Below are 5,418 nucleotides of genomic sequence, written 5' to 3' on the forward strand. Positions count from 1 at the left end.
TTTTGGTACATCCGTCAATAAGTCCCTCCGACTGTCTGAGTACGATAGCTTTGTTGTTACAATTCAAGCGCCATCCTTTTTAACGGATTATCTTCAGATTTTATTCAATGTTTCAACTCACCTAAATTACGGATGAGTTCGACGTTCAGTTTTTGGATTTTCCGTGGAGTTCGCTATATTTGTTATTTTACTTTCTCAATAATAGCATAATTTGAAATGTAAAACTAATTTTGCGAGGGAACTTATTTGGTGTGATGTGACTATGTGCTTTTAGTTAACACTAGCTATTCATAGATTTTATTATATTTTATCTTCAAATTAGTCTAACTTGTTACAGAACAGCAAATCAACTTCCTTGCAAAGTTAAAAAAAAAGTATTATTTTACTGATATTAAATTTGATTTGTAAAATATTCAAACTTCTTGTAAATATATTCCCACGAAAGAACTTCTAACACCGCCGTTGATATCATCGAAATAGTGATCTTTATAATGGTTGTCTGTTTGTATCCAAACATGATCACCCCTGTTGGCAGTGCAAAGGACATTTCGTGTGGTCCCAAAATAACCAGCTCCAGATCCTAAAGTCATTAACTGCTTTCCTTTAATAATATTATCGACTCGCAGTTCTGTTTGTACATGTTGTGAAAGTTGTGTCTGAATGGTCCAGGAAAACAAATACACTCCTGAGACTGGTGCAACAAATATACCGTCTCCTGTATTGAAGTTATTTCCTTTATCTATTACTTGTGTGTCGAATTTCAAAATAGAGCTGGTATTAAGATGTCTATCTTCACTAAGCTCAACATAAAAAAGCGAACGTTTCTCCTTCCTTTGTACATCTAAAACATAATACTTCATAGTTATAAGTGACACTTATTCAGAGTTATTCTATTACGAATGATTTAAGATTAGGAAATTCTGCAAATTAACCATTATATTGTGTCAACTGCACTCAAAGTTATTTCGTCTTTGTGTTAAAAGGTTGTAACTTCTACAAAAACTAATGACTAGCAGCATGTAAACCTCAGTATTGTCTTAAGACTTATACACTGTAACCGATGTATTTCATCTCAATGCTTTTAACTACTGACTGCTGGTACTTCTATGGAGATTGGTACACAAATATCATGCTATGTAGTACTGTAACTATAACAATAATGTAAACAAGAACTGTCTTTAAAAGCCTTTTTTTCTCTGACAATAACTATTTTGCAATGAGATTGAATATACCATTTATTGGAAAAGAAATCTGCGTTTTTTTTTATTGAAAATACGTTGAACAAAAGCAACGATTCAAATATAATTGTCAGAAGGTAGGTTAGTTAGTTAGGAGGCTCGGGCTTAAATCCCGTGATCAACTAACGAAAAGCGAGTTACTAATGTGACCGTTTTGTGAGTGCCATTCTACAAACATCAGTCACCGTCACTCTAGAATCACTCAAAAATAAAAGAAAGAGTTGGTACCAATTTCCCTTGAATGCATTACTAACATAATTTCATACATCAAAATATGTACTTTAAGATTTAACAACATGTTTTTATATTGTCACCACACGACCAAATTACTTACGTTTAAAGATAAATCAAAACTGCAATGTTGGCGTATTTTGGCAAATTTAAAAAATAAAATAATTAAAGAGTTCGTATTGAGATTTAATAAAACTATACTTACTAGCTTGAAGACTAGTCAATATATCACTTATATTGTTTATCCGTAACATTAATGATTCGAATGACTTTTCCAATGTATCCGTTCTATTTTCAATTGTTGTTTCATCGCTTATAGACTTACAAAACACTCTTTGCAATAAAAGTATTCCAACATAAAGCCTAACCCGAAAACTCATAGTTCCCATTTCTCTGAATATGTTTACTTATCTGTTACAAATTACTATATATACACAGTTATATGATCAGTACGTCTGAACCAGTGACAACTCTGCAGCAGATTGTATCCATCGGATAACCAGTGATGATGATACAAGACTGAAAACACATTCTGTTTATTAAATAGTTCATATAAATAACCGCTCAGCAATGTTATATATAAATATTCTCATATAGTTTACTAATTAGCAGTTATTTGACATCATACATTTATTTGTATACTTTAATAAATACAAATATGTTCGATATCCAAAGATCTTCTAGTAAATATTGTTATAAGTAACTAGGAAGTTTTAGCTAACCTGAACCCTAGATTGATCGTAGTAAGCTAATACTTCCAAAAACTTTTTACCCGAATCTGAAATCGGATATCTTGAAAAAAAACTTGAGGCAAGGTATATATGTTTCTTCTTTTTGTATCCTATGACATGTCAATCATTTTACCCTTCGATGTAAAATATATTAAAGATAATTGAGCGGCCGCTGAGTACTACTATGTTATTGAGTAAAATAGATTCAGTCATACCACTGCGAAAAATATTTCAAATTGATTAAGTGTGTCAAGTTAACATATGATAGCGATTTTAAAATTAAATTAACAAACATGAAATCATAAATTCTGTTCTAATTAAAATTTTATTTGTTCAAAAATGGCACAAATTGCATACGAAGTCTTTGATATCATTTTGTCGACAGCTTATGTCTTTAAGAGGGTGTCCATGGAAAAACCAGGCAGTGGGTGGCACATGACATATTTTGTTTTCCAATTTTTTTCATCTATTTCATATCACAAATTCATTCTTTCTTAAAGTTAAATTTTGATTTTTTATTAACTGCAACAAATAAAGAGAAAAAAAAAATACATAGAAAGCACTGACAATTCATTGAAAAGGGAGATAACTCTTCATTTTGTACACAATTTTGTTGCATTGTTAGTGAACTTTAAAATCATTTTTTGAGCCATCCACTGTTGGTTCAAAAATATCTTTGACACATATATCCTTTGTATGATATAAACATTGCATTGGAACCAAAAATTCAGTGGGAAAAAAATTATGGTGTGCCACTCATATCATAGGATTTGCCTGATATTTACTTGGACAGCCTCTTAATGAAATATATTGGAAGCTTGAATATTTAAATCAATCATACGCAAAAAGTGTCATATGTTTACGTGAGTACATGCTGTGGATACCTTAGCTAGCTTCTTGTTGTATCTATGTCTAATGGAACTAATGATTCACAAAGCATTTTCTTTGTTAATTTCTTGGTTCGAGTTCATCACATTGCTAGGTGGACTGCATAGGTTTTTGATTGTGAAATCTATTTTAACGACAAATAATCCAGATAGGTAAATCGAGATATCTGTGAAAAAAACATATGTCAGAAATTTCTTCAATGTTGACAAAAAGGATTCTGACTGCGAAAATATGAATCACATCTTCTTCTCCTTAATCAAAGAATAAGAATCATTGAACAAAGTGTTATGAACTGACTGTTGTAGATTTTTGTCAGCTTAATTGGACATCGGTTGTTCGAATCTCGGAACCCTAGAAACATCGAATCTATACTGGGGCTCATGCAGAAATAACCTAATTAATTATATATGATACATCTGCATAAACTAATTTTAGAACAATATTTCAATTACGAGTAACATTGCGTGGAGCAGTATTCAAATTAAATATGAAATCAAATGATTTGAAAACTCACAGTGCACAAGGTGGGCAATAAAATGCTTTAAACATTGTCGGATATAAACAAAATAATGTTTGGCATATTTTTCTTCTCTACTTCGCCTATACAATTGATAATTGATTATAACGATGATTGGAGTACAAATTCGTATTTGCTTCTGTTTCTGTTTAATAATATGAATAGCCTTTCATTGGCATTTAAGACTTTAAAAATTCTAGATGAATGACCTTTCTCAAATACAAAATCTTTTCTTTCCATATAGATCCACATTCATATATACTAGTCAACAAAAGAAACGACACAAGGCAAATCATTTTCGATAGGTAAAGACTTTGGATACATGGTACCAAGGTAAATTTTCCTATGGCTTTAATATTCACAGAGTCTTATTTTCTTATCAAAACCATTGAATTAAGGCTATTACGCGAATGTGTGTGGGTTTTTTTTTTGTTGGAATCATTATTACTTGAAAAATCGTATTTTTACCCAAAAAAATCAAAATCGATATTAAAAATAAAAAACTAGAATTTAAAATGTGTAATACCTCTGAAGATGTTTGAATAATTAAGTCTCATCTTCAATATTAAGTGCCGATTTTTGTCATAAATTTCAGCAGAATAAAGTTGACCCCTGTGTTCAATAACACTGCATTTTCTCACTTTCCAATTTAATCAGATACATTCTTTTAGTCATAAACATTTGCTTTGTAAATGAATGTTTTTCATTGGATTATTTAACAGTTTTTTCTATGTATAATGTTTTATGATAAATTTGTGCTCAAAGTTGTGTATCGTTACTTTGGTTTACTAGTATATAGTATATTTAACCACATGTATTGAAGTAATGCATGTGACAGATAGTTTTAATGTGTGATTAATATTGCGAAATATTCCTCACAACACACCGATCGCCAACCATGACGGATGCATCCAGTGGTCATGATAGTTTTTTCCTATGACGTTTTGAAATATTTGCCTTTTTTATTGAAAACTTAAGCTTATTTGTTATTTCAAAATATGTGTCCTTGACTTGCTGTCTCATTGATATATTACAGCTACAACCCCACATCTGTTTCTTTCGTGTTGAAACTTCAACAGTTTCAAACACATATTGATGCTGATGGTACAGCTTTTGTCCGTTTGAACTAACCATATATAACAAAAACTGTTTTGAAACGTTATTTGTGATATAGGTTTTGTAAATATTTGCAACGAAAACAAATCCGAAGACGTCAACGGAAACCTACAGGCTGAAATTCAACAATAGAAATGGTATTGTTTTGATAGACAGTAATAAACTAAGGTGACATTTTGAAATCCTGTTTCACTGGTAATTCGAAGTTTAATGTTGATTTTTCTGTATTAGTTATTATTTTGTTATGTTCGTGTGGTTTCAGAGCGCAGTCCATAAGGAAAACATGGGAATTGCAAACCAAGACTTGTATCGGTAAGTTTCTGTTTTGAAAGTTTGAATGTTTCTGTTTTGACATCGTCATGAAACCATGAACCGTAAAGGCAGTAGTAGTATACCGTTGTTCGAAAGTCTTAAATTGATTGAGAGAAAACAAATCCGGGTAACAAACTGAAACCGTGGGGAAACACATCAACTATCAGTCAAAATATCGAAACAACAGAAACACGAAAGTGCAACAACAGGAGTTGAACCTGGTTATGTGGTGAGTCAAACCTCGCGCTTTTATGGCAATGTTAATTATAACACTACTGTGGATTCATTTTTATTCGTGGTATACCAATTTTCGTGGGTTTCGTGGGTCACAGCGAACCACGAATTTAAGAATTCAACGAAGAATAATCCCGATAAATGTGTATGG

The 5,418-nt window shown here is 31.5% G+C and overlaps 1 long non-coding RNA gene across 1 annotated transcript; it reads right to left on the bottom strand.

Annotated features, from left to right (window-relative positions):
• Positions 1–281: 281 nt before the first annotated feature.
• Positions 282–1,947, bottom strand: LOC143081770 (uncharacterized). The gene is made up of 2 exons (XR_012980077.1): positions 1,675–1,947; positions 282–841 (listed from the first exon to the last, which is right to left on the bottom strand). It is a non-coding gene; the product is annotated as an uncharacterized LOC143081770 (long non-coding RNA).
• Between the last annotated feature and the right edge of the window lie 3,471 nt (positions 1,948–5,418).

Source organism: Mytilus galloprovincialis, chromosome 7, assembly GCF_965363235.1.
Source record: "Mytilus galloprovincialis chromosome 7, xbMytGall1.hap1.1, whole genome shotgun sequence".
NCBI lineage: Eukaryota > Metazoa > Mollusca > Bivalvia > Mytilida > Mytilidae > Mytilus > Mytilus galloprovincialis.